The following is a 20,906-nucleotide window of genomic DNA, read 5'->3' on the forward strand; positions in this document are numbered from 1 at the left end:
ACTATAGCAAAAATCCTTTCTGTTCAAGACTTTACGTACACAAGTGCTACCCTATTCAAAAGGCGCTAAACGATTGCTAAGCTGAGAAGTTTCATTGGCACTAACTGTTCATTAGTCATGCTCAAAATGATGCAAAATTCTAATAAAATACATCTGATCGTAAACAAATTTAATCAGTTTTGAAGTTATGTCATCCATAGAGCAATGGAACCGCTGCTCACTTTCTTCTACAGCGTATCCTAGAGCTTCAAGCACGCTTTCATAATCCATAAAGTCCGTTCCCTCGAGGCTGATGTTCAGAGTCTCGACAATTTTGAATAACTTCACAAGACAATTAATTGACCCATTATCATAGAAAGTTAGAAATTGTCCATTTTTCTTGTTTTCGCTTCCAATTTCAACAAAATTGTTATTGGAGCCTCGTGCGTAACTTTCTGAGTCCAATCGAAATTTTCCCCAAAAACGGCAAAAGACTCGCGCTGAGGGAAACTGTTGCAACATTTCTTCTATATATGTTGTCCTAATCAAGCCAAGAGTCTGATTCACAGAATCTTTGCGACCGATTATATTTTCAATCACAGGCTTCAGGGAATCATCTGTCAAACTTGAACTAACAATTTCTTTGTTTCGTATGTATCTCTGGACCAACAACTTACAAGTATTCACAGAACCAGTAACTGGTCGAATGAGATAATGATTCGCTGATTCAAATAAAGAAGCTGAAGTAGTCCATAGGGGTCCAAACGTCTCACATTGCCAAGCAAGGTGTCTCAATAGATGGAAGTTAATGGATTCAAAAGATCTCCCAGGAAACTTGAAACTCATATTCCGACAAAAAGCCTCAAGGAGCAGTCCGCAAAACTTTGCATTTTTATTACTATCATATAACGCACGCAGTGCAAAAACTAAGTAACACAGATCGCGGAATGTTGACTCATCACTCAGAACAGGTCGCAAAGCAATGAAAGACAGGTAGAGAAGATATGTCTTTAGTTCATTCGCTTTAAAGTTCTTAATTTCTCGTAATGAGCGCACACTGCGTTTGAATTCCGAGGGCAACTTTAAGGCGCTTGTAGCATTCTCCACCTCAACGGGAGATCCACTTATCTCAAACAAAAACTCAAACAAGTCGTTCGCGACACCTTTCAAAAGTTGGTGCATAGTGTCAGTGGGCGCGGTAAGCGGAAGATTAGGTATAATACTGAAAATTTCGGGATATCCCTGAACTCCTTTGCAATTAACTTCAGGATCATTCTCCTTGTTCTGCTTCCTGAAATCAACGTCACCACTCTCATAGAAAACTGCTCGCCTGTAATGATGTTCAGGCTTTCTCAAAATTATTATCTCGCTACTCGGGTAGCAATGGGCTCGAAAACGATGTTTACCTCGTATATCGCATAAACTGCATCCGTAAAAACCGTTATGACGCTTCATTTTTAAGACACTACTTTTACACACAAGGTCGGCAATTAGAACGACAGTTTTGAACTCGACTGAGAAAGCAGTATTTCCGAACTCCAATTCGCACTTATTGAGGAGTTCCTTTTTATAAAATCCAAAAATATCATCCCAAGGACAATCGCATTTTCCATACCACAGACTACACAAGACATATTTTCAAATTTTGAGCGCAGAACAGGGGGAAGATCGGCAATGGCCACCCAAACCCGATAGGCAGATTCACACACAGACTTTTGTACAACAGCGCCATCTGTATTTAGAATCAATTTAAACTTAATTGTGTTATCTTTCACCAAGGACTGCAAAGTCATATCAGACGCTGAATCCCTCTTTGAGTTATATTCGAAGATCTGCTCTAAATTTCGGTAAACAACAGCCCGTAGTTGTTTCAGAAAACTTAAGCAAATAAACTGCCCATTTTCATAAATCTGGTGACTTCGAATATAACTTTTAGCTACATCTGGTATTCCGAACTAGGATGTATGACTCTTTTTCTTTTAATCAAATCATAGAGAAGCTCATCCGAGCAACCATGTTTCGTGACAATGCTTAAGAGAGAAATCATTGAGTTATGAATGGATACATTTGAATTTTCACACAAAGTGTTAGAAGAAAACCTTAACTTTCTCCCTTCGTCCGAATCGTTTTCAGCGCTTGAACTTTTATTACTCTTCTCACTTTGCGCATCCAAAAAAATGGAATCTTCGGCACTACTGTCAGAATTAACTGTGTCTGTGCAAAGCTCTGAATTGTCACTCTCATTTAAAGAATTTGAGGTCGAGTCATCATCATGATCGCGTTGATCAGCGTTATCGGTGATGCCATTATCATTATTGATACTATTAACATCGTTATCGATATCATCAGCACACTTGTCATCATTACAATCATGGTCACTACCATTATCATCATCGACGTCGGATTGCTCAAATAAATGGGCTACTTGTGTTTGTTCGATAAAACTATCAATTATATCGGCGGCCTTGAGTAACTTCCAAGATTTACTTTGGAGTTTGTGTTTTCCGGCATACTTCCTTTTTCCCACTCTTTTATTCCTTGCAGAGCTGGTATTTTGCTCTAGAAGGGTTGGGTGAGTTCTTTCACTTTCTTCAATCAATTGGCCTGCTGTTGTATAGTGTTGCGCAAAAACGTTTGAACTTTTTCCAGAGCCTACATAAGCGCCCTCTTCCAAAATGGGGCTGGGAGCTCTCGCTGACGTGCTTTCTTCGTTCGCATTTGAGTTTACTAACAAATCCAACGACCGTGTTTCAGCTCTTTCATCAGGCAAAAACGATGTTGAAGGTTCATCGGTACAGTTTGCGTCTGTACACACTTCGCATTTATATTCATCAATGCTGCCAAAAAAGGAGTCACCATAATCAACTGTTATCTCTTCATCGGGGTATATAGAGCGATTAACTTGAAGTCGGATGGTCCGATATCGCAGATAATCACAACTATATCCTTGGAAGTATCGCGTATTCGGCATGCAAGAATGGTTGACAAATCTGGCAACACCAAGAAGAACAACCTCTCGGCTCGTAGAGCTGCTCTTCATTATCGACAAGGGTGTCAATTTTTCCCTCAAATCTGTCGGAATGTCTTCGATAATACCAACAACTTTATGAATTGGTTCTAACCTAGGCTTGAGAACTCTTCCAGTTTTGTTGAACAACCCAAAGCCTCCAAATGTATCTGGTTCAATTTTAAAACGTTTCGAGTCTGCTGTTCTGTAAACCATTGAAAAGCCTTCCGGAGTTTTGCTAAGGTTTTGATTTGAGCTGACTTTTGCAACTATCGATGATGATGTGTCCTCAGGAAGCATCATCATTGGTTTGAGAGTAAACACTTGTAATAAATTTGAACTCACAAAAGCGTCTAATTTTATAAGATCTTCACATTTGGTCATGATTCAATTGAAAATCAAAGTAACTTTGCATTGTGTCTTCAAAATTTACGCTGAGAGAACTAGGTCATCTATATCGTGGGACAAAATGATTCCGGGTGTCAAGCTCAATTTGATACAAAAGGGCTACAAAATGGGCAAATGATAACACGTATCAAGTAAAAGACTAACTGCCTTGAATTGAACATACAGATAGCACGGCACCCAAAGCTATTTAGAATTCTAATCTCTAATTTAGAGTTATGCTAATCAGGTAAGAAAATGAACTTCTTTAATCAGCTTAGTCAACTAATTTTATCACAAAGTTAAATCAAATCTCAAAAAAAAACATAAACTTCTGTCAGATTTCTGTATGAGCTACATTTAAGGTTATGAAAATTCACTGATTTTCGACTACATCTGTTGCTGTGTCATCAATTAGACCCGAGTTCTCTGAGTTTCTTTCAGTCTGATCCACCAAATGTGATTCGTCAGCTGCAAGGGTGTGTTCACGTACAAACTGGCTGTAGGCTTTCCTTGCAGTCTTGTATGCCAGAATTGGTGTTGAAGGATACTTCTGTTGAACTACGGCTAAGAAGCAAAAAATCAAAATTAATATCGAGGTTTTCGACAAAGAAGGAAGATATTAAAAGATGATTGAAAGCTATTCTCAATTTAGAACTTACTCCTGAACTTTTCGGCAGGTTCTGCTGACAGAGCTGATCGAGTGTTGTCTGAGTTCTTTTGAGGCGATAAAATTCTATTGCTTTCCTCACTGGACGAGAACAATTTAGAACCAAGCAGTCGACCGAAAACGCTAACGTCACCACCAGCACGCAAAGTCATTAAATTAAAACCGTTGTGTTCAACAGGCGTTTGGGCGAGTTCCATTCTGGGTTATCGTCGGCGCTTTGAAAGTCATGTCTTGCATAGGAGAGCTCCTCTTTCAACGATTGTCTCTGAAACATGAGCACTTCAATTTTGCTCTAGCGAGAAAGATACAAAAAGCATTTTGAAAGAAGCATCTTACCTCTCTGTTCAATGATTGAATTAAATTAGCTCTTTTCATCAGTTCCCTCTCGCACTCTTTCTCAAAAGCTTCCTTCAGTGCCTTCATTCGTTTTTCATGTTGCTCAGCAAATTCTTTAAAGGAAGCGCACCCAGCACTTGAATCAGACTCATCGTGTTGAAAAGCAGGTGTTAGCTTTGGACAAGGTGGCAATTCTTCGGATTTTTCTTGATTGTTCTAGAAAAAACAAGGAAATTATCTGTGAAACATTGTCTGCAATTTGACATTTTTAAATTCAAAAAAAAACCTCAGGCGTCAATTCCTCTGGCAGAGGAACAGTCACGGCTTTTGATGACTTCGTTATTGTCTTAACAGTCGGAGTGGCTCCCAACTTTAGAGCACTTGTCTGAGAGTTGCTTGGCATTTTCTTTGACAGAAAATTGATATCGTCGCATTTATCGATCCGCCTTTATGTACGTAACATGCAGTCGATCGGGATTTCTGCCACTCCTCAACTGTTCATCGTACTTTCTGTAAATCTCGTTGACGTATTTCTTGGTCCCCTGAACAATAAACGGCAACGAACACTTTGAGAATCTATTGAGAGGTCAATCGTCTTGTTTTCTTCAATGCTAGAACGATGTATGTAGTTAAAATTATCGGGCCACGAATCACTAATGGCAGTGATAGCGTAGAGCTCAGTATTGCTGACAAAAATCCATCTCTGTTCATTTTTAAGGAGCGATTGCTTAATCGATTCGTTGATCTCAATTTCGGAGTCCGACTCGTTTCGTCGCTTTGTTGGATTCAGCCTCGTTCTCTTAGCCGGACCTCCTTGCGCGAAATCATGTTGTGATACAGTTTCTGCTTCGTTTGCGCTACAGGTATCTGATTCGAACAAGGGCTCAGCGCCTTGGCTCAAAGAAGAATTACCGAAGGTCAATTTCTGTTGTTTAACAGGCTGAATGATTTTGATCGAAGATACAGTCAAATTAGATCTGGCCTTTCCTGATTTTCCCATTTGATCTAAAAAAAAAGTTCAAAGCCTTAACATCAATCAGAAATTTAGCGCGCATTAATTGCTGGGTAATTACAATCAATCACGATAATGAAAAATATTCAAAACATGCCAATCATTGTTGTGAATTCAACTGATTACTCAAACATTAAATAAACTGGTTAACCACGAAAATCAGATACACTAATCACTGCATTAATGAATCTTTCGAAACAATAAATTCCAGAAACTACAAACATTGTCAACAGTCACACTAAAATGTTATACTAAAATTTCAAAAAAACATTCTCATTCGTTCCTCTCATCTTCGTAGTCATTTTTTGCGTCGCTTTGATTGTCTCTTCTTTTCAAACAAATTTTTCGATTGCGACCTGCTTGATTAGCAGATTTGCGAGCTCTTTCGTAGGCGTCTAGATAGTTTTTCTGACCAAACAATCTCCTGATTTGAGCTAAAAACAACAAATTAACTTCTGTTTACGTAGTTTATGTCTCACTGAATATCACATTTCACAAACCTATGAATTGAGAAACTTTACGAGGAGTTGCCGGCGTACGCTGGTCTTCCTTGCTTTTCGAAGGAGAAATCATTTTTTCGGTTAGTCCATCCACATTCCAAAGTTTTTGTCTGAGCTTTCGGCCAGCATCTTCGGGGTTTTTCACAAATCCAAGATCATAGAGGTCAACGCCATCGAAAAAGCCAACAGCTTGAACAGGCGAATCATGCTCCTCTGCCTCAATAGATGATTCATTTGTTTCTCCAGAGGTCTCAAACTTTACACTCTCACGCGACAAAAAAAACAGACATTAAAGGATGTTCAAACAAAAAAAAACAACAACAAAGCCAACCAAAGTTTTAAAGCTGTACAGCTGCTGCTCCAGTTTATTGTTGTATTCTCTGAACGTGTTAACGTGTGCTTGAATCAAGCTGGCGAATTTATCTTCATCTGCTTTCAGCAATGCACAGACCTCTTTGTGATGATCGCAACACTGAAAAAAAACAGATATAAGGAAGTTTTATTGCAATAGATAGAGCATCTTTCACTAACTGTTGCCTCCACATTTGATTTGCTTTTCGTTTCTCGGACCAAATTCGAAAAAACCATCTTCTCACTTTTACGCTTTTCCGCTTTTTGATTAACTTTGGTTTCTTTGTTTGAAATTGAAGATGATTCTACCGCATCTACCAATGGTTTCTTTGTGTTCTGTTGTTCACGGTTAACCGGTTTCACTTGTTTAGCGGTCCGTTTTTTCGAAGCAACTGGAAAATTATCCTGCAGATCAACCGAAGTACTCGCAACTGCAGGTTTTCTGTTTGAATGCTCGATCTGATTCTTCGCCGCCAGCTGGTTTTCGTACAGAGTTGAAATCGCACTCTCGGAACCATTATGCGTCAATTAATACTTATTTCTACCATTTTCGAGATTCAGATTCGTGTCTGTCAAAAGCTCCATGTTTATTTTCTGTTGCAGCGTATACTTGACAGGCCAACGTTCATCAACTAAATACAAGAATTGCAGATCTCCTTCATCGTTTCGGAACAAATAGGTAAACAAGTTGTTTAGTGGCATTTCCTCTGAAAATAGCAAGCAAAATTAAACCAGTCTTTTTGTTTTATGCTTTAATTATACAGGGGATTCTCCATGCCGAGTTTGGTTTGATTTGAACAACTTCTTGACCCGATAAAATTTCTATGTTTTTGAAAATAGAATAAGCGAATAACTCGATATTTCCGATTAAAATACGACTTTTTTTCCTAGGCAAGCTATACCAAAAATTCTTTTTGTTTTATGCTCTAATTATACTGGGGATACTCCATACCCAGTTTGGTTCGGTTTGAACAACTCCTTGACCCGATGAAAAAGACCTATTTTTAAAATTATTTATTCGAAATAATCGCAAATTTCGGTACGAAAAACTATTTTTTCTCCTAGGCAAGCTATAGCAAAATTCTTCATGCTTTAGAATCTACATACACTGGGGATACCCCACACCGAGTTTGGTTTGATTTGGACGACTCCTTGACTCGATGAAAAAGACCTATTTTTAAAATTCGTTATTTGCGAAATTCGCAAATTTCTGTATGAAATACTAATTTTTTTCCTAGGCAAGCTATAGCCAAAATTCTTTTTGTTTTAGAATTTAGGTGCCCATGGGATACTACATACCCAGTTTGGTTCGATTTGGACGACTCCTTGACTCGATGAAAAAGACCTATTTTTAAAGTTCGTTATTTGCGAAATTCGCAAATTTCCGTATGAAATACTAATTTTTTTCCTTGGCAAGCTATAGCCAAAATTCTTTTTGTTTTAGAATCTAGGTGCCCATGGGATACTCCATACCCAGTTTGGTTCGATTTGGACGACTCCTTGACTCGATGAAAAAGACCTATTTTTAAAATTCGTTATTTGCGAAATTCGCAAATTTCCGTATGAAATACTAATTTTTTTCCTAGGCAAGCTATAGCCAAAATTCTTTTTGTTTTAGACTCTAGGTGCCATTGGGATACTCCATACCCAGTTTGGTTTGATTTGGACAACTTCTTGACCCGATAAATTTTCTATATTTTTCAAAATAGAATAAGCGAATAATATTCGAATAAGTCGATATTTCCGATTGAAATACGAACTTTTTTCCAAGGCAAGCTGTAGCAACAATTCTTCTTGTTTTAGACTCTAGTTGCCCATGGAATACTCCATACCGAGTTTGGTTCGATTTGGACGACTCCTTGACCCGATGAAAAAGACCTATTTTTAAAATTCGTTATTTGCGAAATTCGCAAATTACCGTATGAAAAACTAATTTTTTTCCTAGGCAAGCTATAGCCAAAACTCTTTTTGTTTTAGACTCTAGGTGCCCATTGGATACTCCATACCCAGTTTTGTTCGATTTGGACAACTTCTTGACCCGATAAAATTTCTATATTTTTCAAAATAGAATAAGCGAATAATATTCGAATAAGTCGATATTTCCGATTGAAATACGAACTTTTTTCCTAGGCAGGCTGTAGCAAAAATTCTTCTTATTTTAGAATCTAAGTGCCCATGGGATACTCCATACCGAGTTTGGTTCGATTTGGACGACTCCTTGACCCGATGAAAAAGACCTATTTTTAAAATTCGTTAGTTGCGAAATTCGCAAATTTCCGTATGAAATACTAACTTTTTTCCTAGGCAAGCTATAGCCAAAATTCTTTTTGTTTTAGACTTTAGGTGTCCATGGGATACTCCATACCCAGTTTGGTTCGATTTGGACGACTCATTGACCCGATGAAAAAGACCTATTTTTAAAATTCGTTAATTGCGAAATTCGCAAATTTCCGTATGAAATACTAACTTTTTTCCTAGGCAAGCTATAGCCAAAATTCTTTTTGTTTTAGACTCTAGGTGCCCATGGGATACTCCATACCCAGTTTGGTTTGATTTGGACAACTTCTTGACCCGATAAATTTTCTATATTTTTCAAAATAGAATAAGCGAATAATATTCGAATAAGTCGATATTTCCGATTGAAATACGAACTTTTTTCCTAGGCAATCTGTAGCAACAATTCTTCTTGTTTTAGACTCTAGGTGCCCATGGAATACTCCATACCGAGTTTGGTTCGATTTGGACGACTCCTTGACCCGATGAAAAAGACCTATTTTTAAAATTCGTTATTTGCGAAATTCGCAAATTACCGTATGAAATACTAATTTTTTTCCTAGGCAAGCTATAGCCAAAATTCTTTTTGTTTTAGACTCTAGGTGACCATTGGATACTCCATACCCAGTTTTGTTCGATTTGGACAACTTCTTGACCCGATAAAATTTCTATATTTTTCAAAATAGAATAAGCGAATAATATTCGAATAAGTCGATATTTCCGATTGAAATACGAACTTTTTTCCTAGGCAAGCTGTAGCAAAAATTCTTCTTATTTTAGAATCTAGGTGCCCATGGGATACTACATACCGAGTTTGCTTCGATTTGGACGACTCCTTGACCCGATGAAAAAGACCTATTTTTAAAATTCGTTATTTGCGAAATTCGCAAATTACCGTATGAAATACTAATTTTTTTCCTAGGCAAGCTATAGCCAAAATTCTTTTTGTTTTAGACTCTAGGTGACCATTGGATACTCCATACCCAGTTTTGTTAGATTTGGACAACTTCTTGACCCGATAAAATTTCTATATTTTTCAAAATAGAATAAGCGAATAATATTCGAATAAGTCGATATTTCCGATTGAAATACGAACTTTTTTCCTAGGCAAGCTATAGCCAAAATTCTTTTTGTTTTAGACTCTAGGTGCCCATGGGATACTCCATACCCAGTTTGGTTTGATTTGGACAACTTCTTGGCCCGATAAATTTTCTATATTTTTCAAAATAGAATAAGCGAATAATATTCGAATAAGTCGATATTTCCGATTGAAATACGAACTTTTTTCCTAGGCAAGCTGTAGCAACAATTCTTCTTGTTTTAGACTCTAGGTGCCCATGGAATACTCCATACCGAGTTTGGTTCGATTTGGACGACTCCTTGACCCGATGAAAAAGACCTATTTTTAAAATTCGTTATTTGCGAAATTCGCAAATTACCGTATGAAATACTACTTTTTTTCCTAGGCAAGCTATAGCCAAAATTCTTTTTGTTTTAGACTCTAGGTGACCATTGGATACTCCATACCCAGTTTTGTTCGATTTGGACAACTTCTTGACCCGATAAAATTTCTATATTTTTCAAAATAGAATAAGCGAATAATATTCGAATAAGTCGATATTTCCGATTGAAATACGAACTTTTTTCCTAGGCAAGCTGTAGCAAAAATTCTTCTTATTTTAGAATCTAGGTGCCCATGGGATACTACATACCGAGTTTGGTTCGATTTGGACGACTCCTTGACCCGATGAAAAAGACCTATTTTTAAAATTCGTTAATTGCGAAATTCGCAAATTTCCGTATGAAATACTAACTTTTTTCCTAGGCAAGCTATAGACAAAATCCTTTTTGTTTTAGACTTTAGGTGTCCATGGGATACTCCATACCCAGTTTGGTTCGATTTGGACGACTCCTTGACCCGATGAAAAAGACCTATTTTTAAAATTCGTTAATTGCGAAATTCGCAAATTTCCTTATGAAATACTAACTTTTTTCCTAGGCAAGCTATAGCCAAAATTCTTTTTGTTTTAGACTCTAGGTGTCCATGGGATACACCATACCCAGTTTGGTTCAATTTGGACGACTCCTTGACCCGATGAAAAGACCTATTTTTAAAATTCGTTAATTGCGAAATTCGCAAATTTCCGTATGAAATACTAACTTTTTTCCTAGGCAAGCTATAGCCAAAATTCTTTTTGTTTTAGACTCTAGGTGTCCATGGGATACTCCTTTCCCAGTTTGGTTTGATTTGGACGACTCCTTGACCCGATGAAAAAGACCTATTTTTAAAATTCGTTAATTGCGAAATTCGCAAATTTCCGTATGAAATACTAACTTTTTTCCTAGGCAAGCTATAGCCAAAATTCTTTTTGTTTTAGACTCTAGGTGTCCATGGGATACTCCATACCCAGTTTGGTTCGTTTTGGACGACTCCTTGACCCGATGAAAAAGACCTATTTTAAAAATTCGTTAATTGCGAAATTCGCAAATTTCCGATTGAAATACGAACTTTTTTCCTAGGCAAGCTGTAGCAAAAATTCTAATTCTTCTTGTTTTAGACTCTAGGTGCCCATGAGATACTCCATACCGAGTTTGATTCGATTTGGACAACTACTTGACCCGATAAAATTTAACTATTTTTCAAAATAAAGTCAGCGAAAAAGTCGAATCTTCCGTGTGAAATATCTACTTTTTTTGTAGGACAGTTAGACAAACCATTCTTTTTGCACTACAACCTACATACTACTGGTAGTCTGGGATATTAATTTGGTTCGATTTGAACAATTCTTTGATCCGATGAAAAAGACCTATTATAAATCCTAAATACTGTATATATAATAATAATAATAATAATAATAATAATAATAATAATAATAATAATAATAATAATAATAATAATAATAATAATAATAATAATAATAATAATAATAATAATAATAATAATAATAATAATAATAATAATAATAATAATAATAATAATAATAATAATAATAATAATAATAATAATAATAATAATAATAATAATAATAATAATAATAATAATAATAATAATAATAATAATAATAATAATAATAATAATAATAATAATAATAATAATAATAATAATAATAATAATAATAATATAGACTTTAGAGTAAACTCGGGGTTTCTTTAGACACATATCAATTCAATCAGTCACAGTTTGAGTAGTTTTAAGTCGTTTCTGTACAGAACAAGTACCAATAGGACATCCACATCTGATATGCCAAGTGCAAGAAGTCAGTTCGTTGTAGTATATGGGTATATTATATTCAGATATTATATGCAGACTAAGTAAAAAAACACTAGGATTACATGATTACATTCATACATCTTCGTCATCATACGTTTCATACATCTTATACCAGGGGTTTCGGGATCATTTGTTTTTCGGCGGTCTAGTGACTTAAGTCCCTGCAAAGCTTGAAAAACAAATGATCTCTACGCGTTCCGACGCCAGAAAAAACAACAGATTACATGCAGGTTCCCCCCCCCAAAAAAAAACTGGACGCAGAGCAAAACAACAATTTATATAATATCATAACATATGGCGTCAATGCAATTTATAATACTACTAATACGACTACTATATATCCATATCACATACATCCATCTCCATATCATCATTCATATATACATCCACCTTCATATCTTCTTCATATCTTCATATAAATCCATCTTCATATTCTCTTCATATCTTCATATACATACATATCCATCTTCTAATACACATCCATATCCATCTAATATACATCCATATCCATATCCATATAATATACATCCATACCCATATCCATATCCATATGCTGGTCTTCTATTCATAAACTCTTAATTGCAAGCCTTCAACAACGAAAAGGCAACCATCTAATCTGAAATTGCATTTAAAAATATCAAAGCTCTTTAACAAAACACCAGGAACCAGCCAATAGTTTAATAGTATAGATATTATAGTACGCTCTTATTGGGTACTGCCATATAGCCTATCAAATTCGCCTTGACGCGAGCTTTCCAACGATATAAGTATTGTATGGGTTGCTATGTGCCAACGTCGGGCCGCATCAATGCATCGGGCGGCATCGATGCGTCGGACGGCATCGGGCGGCATCTATGCGTCGGACGGCATTGCTTTTTTGGGGCGCCTCGCTGTCCCTGTGTCGGGCGGCAACTTCTCGTTGTGTTTTGAAGTTCGTCGCATTGTATGTTTGGCGCTCTCTCTCTCTCCTTCTCTCTCTGACCTTCTGAAACTTTCTATTTGATTTCATTTTCATCTTTATACATGCTTACCTCATAGAGGTACGGAGGTAGGCAAGCCCAGCGGCCGTGCTGTCACTTGACCTGACAGCATACGCTATGAGCATGTCACGTGACCGGATGGAGGATGCAAACGAAAATTTCACTACCTCATGTCAGTTAGCCGCTATAAAGATGAAGTAAATCAAAAAGTGGTAATAGTAATATATTCGAGAAGCTCTCTAACTGGACAGTGTATAATAGAGATACATAAAAAAAGTTTGCAACTGGGGGGGGGGCGGAAGGGATGGTGATCGCTTGTTGGGACTGGGCCTATGGTATGTGTCAGAAAAAGGCTTATATCTCAAAAACTACTGAACCAAATTTAAAAAATGAATATGTTTTGGAATCAGCATGAACTGGGGCATCTACCTGGCGTTAAAAAAAGTTAAAAAAGTCAAGGAATAAAAACTCGATTTTTTACAAATTAGCTGAAATTTGCCTATTTTCAGCAAAGTTTGGAAAATCGGAAAATTAGGCAATGAAATTAAACCGAAACTTTTCAACCCATATATATTCGTAAAGAGGATTAAATGGGCAAGAAAATGATATAGTTTTCTTTCAAATACGATTAATACGTTAAGATTAATACGTAAAGACCTATTTTTAAAATTCGTTATTTGCGAAATTCGCAAATTTCTGTATGAAATACTAATTTTTTTCCTAGGCAAGCTATAGCCAAAATTCTTTTTGTTTTAGAATTTAGGTGCCCATGGGATACTACATACCCAGTTTGGTTCGATTTGGACGACTCCTTGACTCGATGAAAAAGACCTATTTTTAAAGTTCGTTATTTGCGAAATTCGCAAATTTCCGTATGAAATACTAATTTTTTTCCTTGGCAAGCTATAGCCAAAATTCTTTTTGTTTTAGAATCTAGGTGCCCATGGGATACTCCATACCCAGTTTGGTTCGATTTGGACGACTCCTTGACTCGATGAAAAAGACCTATTTTTAAAATTCGTTATTTGCGAAATTCGCAAATTTCCGTATGAAATACTAATTTTTTTCCTAGGCAAGCTATAGCCAAAATTCTTTTTGTTTTAGACTCTAGGTGCCCATGGGATACTCCATACCCAGTTTGGTTTGATTTGGACAACTTCTTGACCCGATAAATTTTCTATATTTTTCAAAATAGAATAAGCGAATAATATTCGAATAAGTCGATATTTCCGATTGAAATACGAACTTTTTTCCAAGGCAAGCTGTAGCAACAATTCTTCTTGTTTTAGACTCTAGTTGCCCATGGAATACTCCATACCGAGTTTGGTTCGATTTGGACGACTCCTTGACCCGATGAAAAAGACCTATTTTTAAAATTCGTTATTTGCGAAATTCGCAAATTACCGTATGAAATACTAATTTTTTTCCTAGGCAAGCTATAGCCAAAACTCTTTTTGTTTTAGACTCTAGGTGCCCATTGGATACTCCATACCCAGTTTTGTTCGATTTGGACAACTTCTTGACCCGATAAAATTTCTATATTTTTCAAAATAGAATAAGCGAATAATATTCGAATAAGTCGATATTTCCGATTGAAATACGAACTTTTTTCCTAGGCAGGCTGTAGCAAAAATTCTTCTTATTTTAGAATCTAGGTGCCCATGGGATACTCCATACCGAGTTTGGTTCGATTTGGACGACTCCTTGACCCGATGAAAAAGACCTATTTTTAAAATTCGTTAGTTGCGAAATTCGCAAATTTCCGTATGAAATACTAACTTTTTTCCTAGGCAAGCTATAGCCAAAATTCTTTTTGTTTTAGACTTTAGGTGTCCATGGGATACTCCATACCCAGTTTGGTTCGATTTGGACGACTCATTGACCCGATGAAAAAGACCTATTTTTAAAATTCGTTAATTGCGAAATTCGCAAATTTCCGTATGAAATACTAACTTTTTTCCTAGGCAAGCTATAGCCAAAATTCTTTTTGTTTTAGACTCTAGGTGCCCATGGGATACTCCATACCCAGTTTGGTTTGATTTGGACAACTTCTTGACCCGATAAATTTTCTATATTTTTCAAAATAGAATAAGCGAATAATATTCGAATAAGTCGATATTTCCGATTGAAATACGAACTTTTTTCCTAGGCAATCTGTAGCAACAATTCTTCTTGTTTTAGACTCTAGGTGCCCATGGAATACTCCATACCGAGTTTGGTTCGATTTGGACGACTCCTTGACCCGATGAAAAAGACCTATTTTTAAAATTCGTTATTTGCGAAATTCGCAAATTACCGTATGAAATACTAATTTTTTTCCTAGGCAAGCTATAGCCAAAATTCTTTTTGTTTTAGACTCTAGGTGACCATTGGATACTCCATACCCAGTTTTGTTCGATTTGGACAACTTCTTGACCCGATAAAATTTCTATATTTTTCAAAATAGAATAAGCGAATAATATTCGAATAAGTCGATATTTCCGATTGAAATACGAACTTTTTTCCTAGGCAAGCTGTAGCAAAAATTCTTCTTATTTTAGAATCTAGGTGCCCATGGGATACTACATACCGAGTTTGCTTCGATTTGGACGACTCCTTGACCCGATGAAAAAGACCTATTTTTAAAATTCGTTATTTGCGAAATTCGCAAATTACCGTATGAAATACTAATTTTTTTTCCTAGGCAAGCTATAGCCAAAATTCTTTTTGTTTTAGACTCTAGGTGACCATTGGATACTCGATACCCAGTTTTGTTAGATTTGGACAACTTCTTGACCCGATAAAATTTCTATATTTTTCAAAATAGAATAAGCGAATAATATTCGAATAAGTCGATATTTCCGATTGAAATACGAACTTTTTTCCTAGGCAAGCTATAGCCAAAATTCTTTTTGTTTTAGACTCTAGGTGCCCATGGGATACTCCATACCCAGTTTGGTTTGATTTGGACAACTTCTTGACCCGATAAATTTTCTATATTTTTCAAAATAGAATAAGCGAATAATATTCGAATAAGTCGATATTTCCGATTGAAATACGAACTTTTTTCCTAGGCAAGCTGTAGCAACAATTCTTCTTGTTTTAGACTCTAGGTGCCCATGGAATACTCCATACCGAGTTTGGTTCGATTTGGACGACTCCTTGACCCGATGAAAAAGACCTATTTTTAAAATTCGTTATTTGCGAAATTCGCAAATTACCGTATGAAATACTAATTTTTTTCCTAGGCAAGCTATAGCCAAAATTCTTTTTGTTTTAGACTCTAGGTGACCATTGGATACTCCATACCCAGTTTTGTTCGATTTGGACAACTTCTTGACCCGATAAAATTTCTATATTTTTCAAAATAGAATAAGCGAATAATATTCGAATAAGTCGATATTTCCGATTGAAATACGAACTTTTTTCCTAGGCAAGCTGTAGCAAAAATTCTTCTTATTTTAGAATCTAGGTGCCCATGGGATACTACATACCGAGTTTGGTTCGATTTGGACGACTCCTTGACCCGATGAAAAAGACCTATTTTTAAAATTCGTTAATTGCGAAATTCGCAAATTTCCGTATGAAATACTAACTTTTTTCCTAGGCAAGCTATAGACAAAATCCTTTTTGTTTTAGACTTTAGGTGTCCATGGGATACTCCATACCCAGTTTGGTTCGATTTGGACGACTCCTTGACCCGATGAAAAAGACCTATTTTTAAAATTCGTTAATTGCGAAATTCGCAAATTTCCTTATGAAATACTAACTTTTTTCCTAGGCAAGCTATAGCCAAAATTCCTTTTGTTTTAGACTCTAGGTGTCCATGGGATACACCATACCCAGTTTGGTTCAATTTGGACGACTCCTTGACCCGATGAAAAGACCTATTTTTAAAATTCGTTAATTGCGAAATTCGCAAATTTCCGTATGAAATACTAACTTTTTTCCTAGGCAAGCTATAGCCAAAATTCTTTTTGTTTTAGACTCTAGGTGTCCATGGGATACTCCTTTCCCAGTTTGGTTTGATTTGGACGACTCCTTGACCCGATGAAAAAGACCTATTTTTAAAATTCGTTAATTGCGAAATTCGCAAATTTCCGTATGAAATACTAACTTTTTTCCTAGGCAAGCTATAGCCAAAATTCTTTTTGTTTTAGACTCTAGGTGTCCATGGGATACTCCATACCCAGTTTGGTTCGTTTTGGACGACTCCTTGACCCGATGAAAAAGACCTATTTTAAAAATTCGTTAATTGCGAAATTCGCAAATTTCCGATTGAAATACGAACTTTTTTCCTAGGCAAGCTGTAGCAAAAATTCTTCTTGTTTTAGACTCTAGGTGCCCATGAGATACTCCATACCGAGTTTGATTCGATTTGGACAACTCCTTGACCCGATAAAATTTAACTATTTTTCAAAATAAAGTCAGCGAAAAAGTCGAATCTTCCGTGTGAAATATCTACTTTTTTTGTAGGACAGTTAGACAAACCATTCTTTTTGCACTACAACCTACATACTACTGGTAGTCTGGGATATTAATTTGGTTCGATTTGAACAATTCTTTGATCCGATGAAAAAGACCTATTATAAATCCTAAATACTGTATATAATAATAATAATAATAATAATAATAATAATAATAATAATAATAATAATAATAATAATAATAATAATAATAATAATAATAATAATAATAATAATAATAATAATAATAATAATAATAATAATAATAATAATAATAATAATAATAATAATAATAATAATAATAATAATAATAATAATAATAATAATAATAATAATAATAATAATAATAATAATAATAATAATAATAATAATAATAATAATAATAATAATAATAATAATAATAATAATAATAATAATAATAATAATAATAATAATAATAATAATAATAATAATAATAATAATAATAATAATAATAATAATATAGACTTTAGAGTAAACTCGGGGTTTCTTTAGACACATATCAATTCAATCAGTCACAGTTTGAGTAGTTTTAAGTCGTTTCTGTACAGAACAAGTACCAATAGGACATCCACATCTGATATGCCAAGTGCAAGAAGTCAGTTCGTTGTAGTATATGGGTATATTATATTCAGATATTATATGCAGACTAAGTAAAAAAACACTAGGATTACATGATTACATTCATACATCTTCGTCATCATACGTTTCATACATCTTATACCAGGGGTTTCGGGATCATTTGTTTTTCGGCGGTCTAGTGACTTAAGTCCCTGCAAAGCTTGAAAAACAAATGATCTCTACGCGTTCCGACGCCAGAAAAAACAACAGATTACATGCAGGTTCCCCCCCCCCCCCAAAAAAAAAACTGGACGCAGAGCAAAACAACAATTTATATAATATCATAACATATGGCATCAATGCAATTTATAATACTACTAATACGACTACTATATATCCATATCACATACATCCATCTCCATATCATCATTCATATATACATCCACCTTCATATCTTCTTCATATCTTCATATAAATCCATCTTCATATTCTCTTCATATCTTCATATACATACATATCCATCTTCTAATACACATCCATATCCATCTAATATACATCCATATCCATATCCATATAATATACATCCATACCCATATCCATATCCATATGCTGGTCTTCTATTCATAAACTCTTAATTGCAAGCCTTCAACAACGAAAAGGCAACCATCTAATCTGAAATTGCATTTAAAAATATCAAAGCTCTTTAACAAAACACCAGGAACCAGCCAATAGTTTAATAGTATAGATATTATAGTACGCTCTTATTGGGTACTGCCATATAGCCTATCAAGTTCGCCTTGACGCGAGCTTTCCAACGATATAAGTATTGTATGGGTTGCTATGTGCCAACGTCGGGCCGCATCAATGCATCGGGCGGCATCGATGCGTCGGACGGCATCGGGCGGCATCTATGCGTCGGACGGCATTGCTTTTTTGGGGCGCATCGCTGTCCCTGTGTCGGGCGGCAACTTCTCGTTGTGTTTTGAAGTTCGTCGCATTGTATGTTTGGCGCTCTCTCTCTCCTTCTCTCTCTGACCTTCTGAAACTTTCTATTTGATTTCATTTTCATCTTTATACATGCTTACCTCGTAGAGGTACGGAGGTAGGCAAGCCCAGCGGCCGTGCTGTCACTTGACCTGACAGCATACGCTATGAGCATGTCACGTGACCGGATGGAGGATGCAAACGAAAATTTCACTACCTCATGTCAGTTAGCCGCTATAAAGATGAAGTAAATCAAAAAGTGGTAATAGTAATATATTCGAGAAGCTCTCTAACTGGACAGTGTATAATAGAGATACATAAAAAAAGTTTGCAACTGGGGGGGGGCGGAAGGGATGGTGATCGCTTGTTGGGACTGGGCCTATGGTATGTGTCAGAAAAAGGCTTATATCTCAAAAACTACTGAACCAAATTTAAAAAATGAATATGTTTTGGAATCAGCATGAACTGGGGCATCTACCTGGCGTTAAAAAAGTTAAAAAAGTCAAGGAATAAAAACTCGATTTTTTACAAATTAGCTGAAATTTGCCTATTTTCAGCAAAGTTTGGAAAATCGGAAAATTAGGCAATGAAATTAAACCGAAACTTTTCAACCCATATATATTCGTAAAGAGGATTAAATGGGCAAGAAAATGATATAGTTTTCTTTCAAATACGATTTGTAACAAAAAAGTTATTAAACAAAACAACTTTGAAAATTCGAAATATTTGCGAAAATCGACCCTGATTTCGGTCTCTACATTGCTCTCGCATTTTCTTGTTTGGCAATACTTTAAAAAGATAATTATATGGTTGTTGGAAGCGTAAACTCTAGTTTATTTTGATACCAAAAACAAGTAGGTTTGCACCTAAAATTTGCGAGAATTTAAGCCAATTTCGGCAAAAATGACTAATTTTTACCCACAAATCGACTGTTTTCTTAAAATTTTGGATAGAAATAAATAATTTCAAAAAGATTTCTAATTAGTTTAAGAAAGTACAAAATCAAGGCAACAAAATAAGATATCATACACTTTTTAACTCGTCTTCTTCAAAAAGTTATTAACAGACATTTTTCATGAAGTTCAGTGTTTTCTTCACCTAATTCGACGGTTCATTAAAATTTTGTGATTAAATCAAAGAATTGGCCTTTTTTACTTAAACTCAAAAAATACGTTATGACGGCAACAAAATGGGCTAACATAGACTTTCCAACTCGTCTTCTTCGAAAAGTTATTAACCGAGGTTTTTCATGAAGTTCGACTATTTCTTCACCTAAATCGACGGTTCATTTAAAGTTTGTGAACAAATCAAAACATGGGCAGTTACTTCTATACACACTCATAAAGTAAGTTGTCACGGCAACAAAAACAGCTATCGTAGACCTTCCAAATTGTCTTCTTCAAAAAGTTATTAACAAACGTTTTCCATGAAGTTCGACTTTTTCTTCAATCACATGGACAATTCTCAAAAAAATGTGTATAAAAATTGGAGATTGGCATTTATTTCTACACAAAGTTAAAAGCTACATTATCACGGCAAAAAAGGGGCTAATACAGACTTTCTAACTTGTCTTCATCAAAAAGTTATTATTAGACGCTTTTCATGAAGTTTGTTGTTTTCTTCACCCAATTCGGCAGTTCTTTGAAAATTTTGTAAACAAATCAGCATATTGGCATTTTCTATTCATGAATTCAAAAGAATAAGGTATCACAGCAACAAAAGAGGCTGTTATAGACTTTCTAGCTTGTCTTTTTCAAAAAGTTAATCACAAAGGTTTTTATGAAGTTCAATAATTTTTTCACCTAATTCGACAGTTCTTTGCAAGTTTCGTATCCAAATTAGCACTTGTGCATTTATTTCAACATAAAAATCAAAAATACATTTTACTGCACCAAACCGGGCTAAAATACACAATCTAGCTCATCTTTTTCAAAAAGTTATTATCAAACGTATTTCATGAAGCTTGACATTTTCCTCAACTATTTCGACAGTTCTTTAAAATTTTGTTAACAAATAAAAAAAATTGGCCTTTATGTGGAAGCAAATTCAAAAAATAAATTATTTCGGCAACAAAACAGGCTAATATAAACCTTCTAACTTGTCTTTTCATAATGTTTTTATCAAACGCTTTTCA

This window comes from Convolutriloba macropyga, chromosome 8 (genome assembly GCF_964194025.1).
Source record: "Convolutriloba macropyga chromosome 8, txConMacr16.3, whole genome shotgun sequence".
Lineage (NCBI taxonomy): Eukaryota > Metazoa > Xenacoelomorpha > Acoela > Convolutidae > Convolutriloba > Convolutriloba macropyga.